The 9,462-nt window shown below is 40.3% G+C and overlaps 1 protein-coding gene across 2 annotated transcripts in view; it reads right to left on the reverse strand.

Moving 5' to 3' along the window:
• Positions 1-9,456, reverse strand: part of Nfkb1 (nuclear factor kappa B subunit 1) — a 127,068-nt gene extending 117,612 nt beyond the window's left edge. For both annotated transcript variants that reach the window (XM_029560234.1, XM_029560233.1), the window contains exon 1: positions 9,276-9,456. The gene's annotated coding sequence lies outside the window, so the exon portion shown is untranslated. The remainder of the gene's footprint in view (positions 1-9,275) is intronic.
• Between the last annotated feature and the right edge of the window lie 6 nt (positions 9,457-9,462).

Genomic DNA, 9,462 nt, shown 5'->3' on the forward strand with positions numbered 1-9,462 from the left:
AAGTAAAAGCAAACATTCCATGATGTAAACCCATGAAGTTCCAAATTTCAGTCTTGGTCAGTATCAGTCTTGTCAGGTGGCTAGGTTTAATCATTTCCTAAGGTATGCAGAGGATTACCTTGCATCCCATAAAGATATGCTTTTTAATTTGTCTACTCTACTACAATAAAGGTGGGGGAAAGAAAGAAAAATGACTTAAATGACTGCTAGGCAGAGATAGAAAAGTCACATATTGGCAGACAGGGGTTCGCTCCCCTCAGCCTCCCTGATTACCAAACCTGCTTGGAGAGAAACTAACTTTTTGTTGGCCTGGTGGTTATAGTCCTATCTCTAGTGATATGCTTGTGTTTTTGTCTTTGATTTATTAAGCTTAGACCCCTCATCCTTCTAGGACAGGTGAGGATTCAGCCTCCGCACTGCCACTTTCCCTTCTCCCTCATCCAGACTTGAATAAATTCAGAATTCAAATGCTGACTCTTCCATTCAGAGTCTGTCTCAAGTTAGCAATTGATTTCTTTGGGAGAAATTAAATGTGAGAGACTAGTTAATAATCACATGATGAAATTCTGGAAACATCTCTGTCTGGAGGAAACTAGACTGGGACCACAAAACAATCCACTCTCCACAAAATTGACCATTCCCCATATCATCATCTTGGTGATTGAGAACAAGATCCTCACACGCTCCTGCACCTTCCTTTTATTGACCTATCAACATGGCAAGAAAAGAAAATTTGGTCTTCCAATTAATGCAGACACAAAAAAGTAATTATTTTAGAGGTGGGTGCTCATACACTCTAGTCCTCTCTAATCTCTCAATCAATCTCCCTCCCTCCCTCCCTCCTTCCCTCCGGAGACAAAACAGGACCCAAAGAAGTTTATTAACGTGCTGAAAGGCTTGCAGCTTAATTAGGAACACAATTTTTAAATTATTTTGGTTAGTTGCATATTCTTTCATCAAACATAAAGGGTACTATGCATAAATAAATAAATAGATAAATAAACAGATAAATAAATAAATAAATAAAACCTCTGCCCCAATGATGCTTCATTTTGAAACACATAAGACATTAAGAGAACACACATGGGGAACATAATTCCTTACCAAGAGGCCAGGATGACCAGAGAAAGGAAGATGGGACAATGCTGATGCTGAGCGAGGCCTGAAGGCTGAGTGGTCAGCCGGGTAAATAAATACATTCTGAGTGAGACAGCACTGGTGAAGGAACTGAAAATTGCTATGGCTTGAGATTAGAGGGTGGGCGAGGATTTAGGGAGGTGAGCTGTAGAGAGATCAGCTGAGAAGGCAACCATGATTCACTTCAGTAACAGAGTGAAAGTGGGCTTTCATTCTGGGCAAAAGGGAGGAAGCAGAAGACTGCATCAGGGAACAAGGGAGAAATAAAAGCCAGAAGTGCAGGCTGGAAGGGGTAGGCTCTGGCTTAGGCAGCAGGTAGAACCTGGTGACTAACTGGGGGCGAAAGTGCATGTTAGGAAGGAATTGCTCTTCCACTAGTGGAGTGCAAAGCTCTGAATGGTCCTGGTAGGTTAGTACTGCACTCCCTAACTAATTTTCTAAGGGTGGAGGACCAGGTGGGAGGAGGGGCAAAGAGAAATTTAACACTGGTGTTCTGAGGGGCATCTCTGTGGAGGCACTGAAGTATTCAGCAACAAAACTGTTGTCTGGTTTGTCCTGAGTGGCTGTACTACCTCGGCTTAGCAGAGACAGCACCATCACCTGAAAAATCAGTTATCAATTTCAGCACACATCTAAACTACCCCTGAAGACAACTTGGACAAACCCCTATTCTAAGAGAAATGGGAGGATTTTCCCACGAGTCATAAAAAAAAAATCTTAATTTCAGGGTAAATGACAGACCACGTGGTACTCTTAAATAATCAGAAAATATTTAAAATGTTCTGTATGTTTGTTAAATTCAGTTAAGTGTCTTTAATTACATGGAGAGAAACTATAACATTTTGTACTAAATGAGCATAAGCATGATAATAAAGAACGAGAGCAAGGGAAGACATCTAATCAATCTCATATGCCATGCTTTTCAGTTTATTTCCCAAGCACTGATGTTTGTTTATTTACCGCTGTTTTTAGAATGAGAGAACTCTCTCTCTCTCTCTCTCTCCCTCCCTTCCTCCCTCCCTCCCTCCCTCTCTCAGAGAGAGACAGAGAATATGAATGTAGTGCTTGGGAGATGGAATCTGGGGTCTTTCACACAATAGGCAAACATTTGACTGGTAGTTGAGCTGTATCCCCAGCCTCATTGTTTTCAATTTCTCAAAAGTAGGCTAAGTGGCATGAAATGCCTACAAAAACCCTAGTTAACTTTACAGAGGACTGTCCCCAAACCTTTATGTTTTTGTTCTGTGTTTTGATCAAATCTTTCCCAACTCTAAGGTTTAAGGACATCTACACAGACACACTAGCCATACACTTAATGCATCAGTATAATGAATGAATGAATAGAGTTTGCCACTGGCTGAATTTTAGGTCGCTTTAATCCATCTCCTCTAAAAAGTTTTTCCCAGGCTTTCTATTTCTAGTTGGTTTGAAATAAGCAGTTAGAGTTTTAAAAAAGTCTTGTCTACTTTCTTACTTCCTAGATTTTACATTTGTTTTCAGTTTTGATTTTATACAAACCAGTGGTGTTATATATTAAGTACTTCCATAAAAATCCAACAGGGTAAAATGAGGTTTGACATACTTAACACTGCCTGTGTTTCTTCTTTTCTACTTTAAAAGTTTCCCTGTAAGAATGTTACCCATATTTCTTCCATCCTTCCATACCATCTTCATTTTAAATTTCTAAGTCATAACAGCACATCATGCATCGAGCACTGTACCAAGTGCTGTTGATGTGATTCTTCTGGCACTATGCCCATATTTCATTAATGACATTGAAGTCCGTAAGTACCCCTTAATAGCCAAACGCCAATAAATGGCTAACTGCCACAAATAAACCCATGTTCAAGAACTGATAGCTGAAGAATTTCTTGAAGAGCCAATGAAACATGAGGTAGTTACTATCTCATTCCTAAAATTCTTATCTTGTAGGCATAGTTTCTAAGACAATTAAGTAATTTTCTTTTATTATTTAAATGAATTGTGGCCTTAGACAGAGAACAAATAAATATGTAGACAGGCGAGGGAGACTGCCATCCCTTTTTGCTGTCCTCTAAATGCTTGACAAATGTGAGTGCAGATAGGAGAGACTGAGTGGTGGGGGTCCTCTGACACTGACATATGCATAATAGGGTTAGTTAAACTACAGGAGCCATAACAAAAGTAATGGCTTGGGGGATATTTTTACTATTTGAACAAATAAAATTCATCTTAACAATCCATTATCTTAAATGGTAACCTTGTTTTCTGAAGGAGTGCTCAACTTGATGCAGGTCTTGTTCTTTCTTTAGTTCAAGTTTACAAAAAGTAAATCTGTGCCAGAAACTCTAGTGAGCCTTATGTATCAAAAAGGTTTATGCTGAAAAAAAATTCAATAAATTAAGTCCAATATGAAACGCATGAACTGTCCACACATTTTCACTTAGTACAGTAAGAATTAGGACAAAGTTACAGCTTTGTTTATTATGTATGTACCCAGAAGCTGCTGGGTGAGCTGATCATGTAAAGGAATTCAGCTGGATATATTGTTTTATGATAGCAGTGTCACAGGCAGGACATAGGCAGTGTGTTTGGATTATCTGTATTATTTTAACTGCCACCAATCATCTTCAGAGCCCTTTTGAGAAGGAACAGTTTTACCATGCATTGGTTACATATGCAAACAATTTCTTCCTCAGTTTATTGGTAGCAATAAAAAGATTAAATATGCATGCATATACATACACACACACATACTAATTTTTCTTGACTTGGATGTATGCTTCTGAGTGTAATGGGGAGAGGTGAAGATCAGAACAGAAATGGAGTGGCCAAGCAGTGAAGACTGATGGGAGCAGCATTCAGTGAAATGGTTGTCATCCCACACACACTGTCTTGTGGCTCCCAAGGACACAATAACACCATGGTATGTAGAGATGGCACTATGCTCCTTTCTAATCTGGGTGGTATGTTCATTGAATAAATTGTACCCATCAGAAATGAATGGTCAGCTGCAGTTTCAAGGTCAGTTTTCTGAAAATGCTGGGAAATGATGAACAGAGCTTGCCTTGTGAGGCCCCAGGTTGTACAGTATTGCAGGACCCCTAGAAGATGAACGCGGAAGCAGTAAACCTGCCAACTGCTGCTCCCCAGGTTTCCCATCTAGCAACTTTCACAGTTGTTGATGTCAGAGTGACAGGCAGTTACTTATGGGGGTCATATTTTGTTTAGACTTTTTGGTGGATGGGTTTAAATAGGTGTTAGCAATTTTTGTATTCAAAGACAATGCATGCAGCATCACCTTGCTTGGCTAGTGTCTCTAAAACTTTGAAACTAGAAAGGTACTTTTCCACTTCATAAAATCCCATTTTGGAATAAAATTTTTCCTTTTAGAAAGCAGTAGGTAATTTTTAATAGTTCACTGGTTCGAATAAACTGTAAGTGTATTTTACATAATATACTCTCTAGGAAGCAAAAACTGTGTCTTGGGCTTCTTTCTTACCATAAGGGAAGGCAAAATACTGTGATTTTACTGCCAATAGAAAAAGGCTCCCTAATCAAAATAAAACAGAAATAATTTAATGTATTTCACTCATTTAGCAGTTACATTTGTTATGTTCTAACAAACTCAGTGGCAAGGGTTAGACACTTCTTTTCAGTATAGATTAGATAGTATTTGGTTTTAGCTAGACTATAGGTCTTGACTCTTTCAAACTGCCTTCTTTTTAAAATAAAACAATTTTAGACTCTTCTAAAGAATAAGCCTTAGAATACTTATATAGAACAAAGTACTTACATTCTTCTTAAAAATTCAGCCTTTTCCACTGACAACACAGTGGACAGTAACAGGGATGACAGTGTATATGGGCTCCAGTCGGGGGTGGGAGGGGGAGAGGCTATGGGAGGGTGCCATTTGGGATGCCGGTATAAAGATGAATAAGATTGTTTGGGGTGTTCTGTATGAAATACACACACACAAAAATAAATAAATAAATAAACAAACAAACAAGTTATATTTGAGGAAGAAGCATAAAAATTTGCTTCATGTTAATTAGTAGATACAAAAAAAAACATTACCATTGAAATCTTCCTGGTGAATTTATATCCATGCTCAGGTGCCAAGAATCTCAGAAAGTAACTGATTGTGACTAATAATAATCAGAGATATAGAAATTAGGGACACATGTGCAAACATCTAAGTGTTAGTTGCATTAAAAATAAGTTTTTCTGTATGAAACAGTATATTTCAAAATGAAATGGAGATCTTTAAAGGTTAAAACCTCATTCAATTTTATGTCTTATAGGGTTTATGCTGAATAAACATTATATATAACTGTATTAATTCAACTCTGTGAACCTAAAAATTACAGCCAATTTTGAAAGAGATGCATCTTTGCTATGGAAACTGTTATTGACGACGTCAATGCTGTTGTAATGAAATGCTTCTTCTAATTATGTGGTTATTAAATAAATTTTTAAAAAGTTCAGCCTTTTCACAGTTAAGGAATGATTATGATGCCAGATGTGGTGGTGTATGCTTTCTTAAACCCAGCATTCGTGAGGCAGAGGCAAAAGGATCTCTGTGAGATCAAGGACAGTCTGGTCTATACAGTGAGTTCCAGGTCAGCTGGGCTACAGGGAGACCCTGTCTCAAAAAAAAAATCCCTGAAGAATGATTATAGGTAGTTCAAATCTGTTAAAAGTAGAGGTCAGAATAAAAGCTGGTTAAGTAGTTTGGAGTCTAATGATAAAAAAAAGAATAAAAAGTCAGAAGCCAATTCATACTAGATAAATAAACCATATTTATTCCAGTTTTAAAAACACAACGAATTAAAATAGATGTAATTTGCATTATTGATAATTAAATCTGTGTTATTATACAAAGCATTAGGGATTCATTTATATTGGTGGATTTCTTTTTAAAATTTAAAATGCAATATTTATGATTAATACTCTAACAAATAACGCTGTCCCTCCTCCCTTCCCCTCCCTTCCTCTTTCCTCACTTTTCCTTTCCTCCTCCCCTTCCTCTCCTCTTCCCTTTCCTTCTTTCTTCCAACAATAAGACAATGTATCCTCATTAAAGCAACAGTACAAAGACAAGAACTATTAACTCTACCAAATTATGTGGTTTTCTAGCCTCTCCCCGACTCCTCTCTTTCCTTACAGGACTATGCCCAACCTCCAAACATTCCTCCCTGAGTGCCTGCAGTTGGTTAAAACCCTCAGATCTCTTGAGCTGTGACAGAATGAGTTCACCAGGCTATAGATGCTCCTGCTCATTTCTAGGAACACTACAACTAGGTTCAGTATTAATGAGCGGTGCAAAAGCGCAAATCACAATTAATTCCCAGAAAGCTGGAGAAATTGCTCCAGTTGTCGATTAGCAGTGATCAGACAGAAATTTGGGAGCAGTACTCATTCAAAGTCTTCCAGCACAAAAATGCTAGTTAATCTTCTCTTGCCTATTTTTTAACATAACAACTTCGCTGCCTTATATAATTTATGTGGTGAGCAGAAAGCTGACAAGCCATCCGAACAAAACAACCCTCCTAATAAAAGACAAACAAATGAGAACTTTTGCACAGATATCGTTTCATATGCATACACACACACACACACACACACACACATACATATTTCGCTTCAATCAGTTAGAAGAGTATAATCCAAGGATTTACTCCATTGGTTAAACCTGCATTCCAGGCACACTTCCTAACAGACTCATATCTGTACCTAGAGCAGGACATCTATCAATAACTTCTAGAGGGGAAAAAAAAGATATTTTGAGCACATTCCCCACATTCCTTATGGCAGTAGAGGTATGGCTTCTTAGTAGGACAAGCAGTTGAGGCCCTGGGTTCCATTCCCAGCACCAGAAACAGCAATTAATCCACATGGCAGCTCAGAAAGAATTATTTTAGCTTATTGTTTTAAAATGCCAACTACTTTTCTTTCTTTTCCCAAGCTCAAACTAATTGAAGGTTATGAAGTAACCACTTCCCCTCAGAAGCCAGAACTTTCACCTCTTCTGGGCAGGTGACTATCTCTCATAAATTAGGTAAAAATAAGGACTCGCTGATTGAATGATAATCCAGGACCTTGTAGCTGCCAATTCCTTATCTAGATCTACCACAGTGAGCAATCCCTGAAAGTAAAGTAGTGGTTTACTTCATCGGTTCTCTGGAAGTTTGAAAGCAGTAATAACAACAGCCTGTAGAAACACCAGCTTCTCCAACCAGCTTCAGTTTGTTTGAACGAACAATGACAAGGCGCACGATCTCTAAATCTAAAATTCTGCCTATTTCAAAACAATAGGGCTTTAACCCACTGCAACTCATTCAGCATGGGTGATCTAGTTTAAGAGGTAGAAGTAAAAAAGGAAGTGGCAAGATCAAAGTGGTGCTTACCAAAGGGAAGGGATATTTTTGTATGCATACTCCAGAATTTACTAACTGGCTTTAAAAAACAGGGACATTCTCTGTTTACTCAGCTCAAGTAAACTGCCATGTGCACAACACAACACAACTGATATTTCAAAAGGAAGATAACAGATTGCTAAATCGCCACCAACCTTTAATAGGATTGGACTACTTTCTTTAAAAAGTCTTCCAGTTTTGAAGTGGTTTACTTGTCATAGCTAGTGTAGTATTTTAGTTCTAGTATTAAGTCTACATAGGAGCCACCTTTTGTATTGAAGTTTGTTCAGTAGGTTGAACTAAGAAGGTCTTTTATCTAAACAAGCAGGGGGAGGGTATTTAAGACTTTCAGATACGTAGATATAGATGAATACTTGCACATTTCATGTTTCCACCATTATATATGTTCTTTCATAGTGATTCAATTAGATGAGAGTATTAAATGTTATAGGAGGCAAATCTTTTTTCATTGCCAGTCTCTCAAGCTCATATGCTAAGAAAAGGTACTTTGCTGTCAATTATCTACATCAGTCTTAGTGTATCAAATAGTAAAAGGATTTATCTCTTGAAAGCACAGTATTAAAATCAGGGAAAATGTACAGCTCAGTTAAGGGCTTTACTCTAATCAAGTTTCCCTTCTTAAGGTAGAATGCATTTTAAACCTCTCCAGAATACTCAGTTGAGGAATTCCACTAGAAAACTAATTACTGCAGAGCCCATGAAGCTGCATTATTCACCAGTGATCATCAGTTTGTACAAGAGTATTTAATGTCGTGGTTTATCAAATATTTAAACCACAACCAATGCTCAGTTATGAGCCCTACAACAGACAATTTTAATCAAATATGGTTATTTCATAAGCTGCGATGCTAAGCTCTACTCTTAAAAAGTCCATAAAAATATCTTAAACTTAGATGATGAATTCCTTTACCATTAGTCCCATTTAAGTTTCAGAGCAGAACGGTAAATCGGAAGCAACATCTCCGTTGGTGTCTCTTTCAGAAGATAGTAGTAAGGATAGGCTTTGTTCATATCATTATTTTTGCTTTAGAGGTCATAAACGGTGCCATTATCCTAGAGTTTGATGTAATTAAGTGTCTAAAAGGTGCCATTGGTAGGTGATTTCTTTCTCAAACGCTAGGCCTAGAGTGTCAGCATTAGGTTCTTTGGGCGGGGGGACCAATATTCAAGTCTTGTCACAGATGAATGGGTTATGTCGTGCGGGGGGGTGTCTTTCAGAAAGGGGTAAGAGGCTCTCCTATTCAGTTCTGGGGAGCTGGAAGGGCTTTCCCAGCCTGGAGGACTGACAGGAACTTCTGCTTTCATTTCGTGGACCGCCCTTAAGTGAAATCTGGCTCTGCACTGCACCAACCACCTTCCCATTTCTCCTCCGAGCCGGCGGACCCCGAGCCCGGCCGCCACCTCCCAACTAGGCTCGGGTGGGGATTTTTACAAAGTTTGCAGAGTTCCCCTCCAGCTCCCATTCCCGCCCGCGGAGACGCGCACCGCAACGCCGGCGGCGGAGGCCTCGGCCCAAGGGCCGCCCGGCCGCTGCCAAGTCCGGATGCGCCTTGTTCCCCTGGTCGCCGGCCGCGCGCCCCTCCATGCTGTCCACTCCCGTACGGTCCGGCCCAGCGGCGAGCAGCGGCCGGGGAGCCGGGGAGCCGGGGCGGCGGGCGGAGCGGAGGGGAGGTGACGGCGCTCGGGCCACAGGTCCCGGCGGCCGGGCAGTGTGCTTACCGTGCTGCGCGGCGCTCGGCCTCGCTCGCCTGCGGGCTCCCGCTGCGGGGCGTCGCGGCCGGCGGGTCGCGGGTCTCGGGACTCGGGTCTTCGGGTCTCGCGTCTTCGGGCCCGGGTCTTTGGCCGCGGGTCTCGGAGCGCTCAGCGGCGCGCCATGTCCGCAGCGCGGGCGGGAAGCGCGGGCGGC

Source organism: Nannospalax galili, unplaced genomic scaffold (assembly GCF_000622305.1).
Source record: "Nannospalax galili isolate Female #2095 unplaced genomic scaffold, S.galili_v1.0 scaffold189, whole genome shotgun sequence".
Lineage (NCBI taxonomy): Eukaryota > Metazoa > Chordata > Mammalia > Rodentia > Spalacidae > Nannospalax > Nannospalax galili.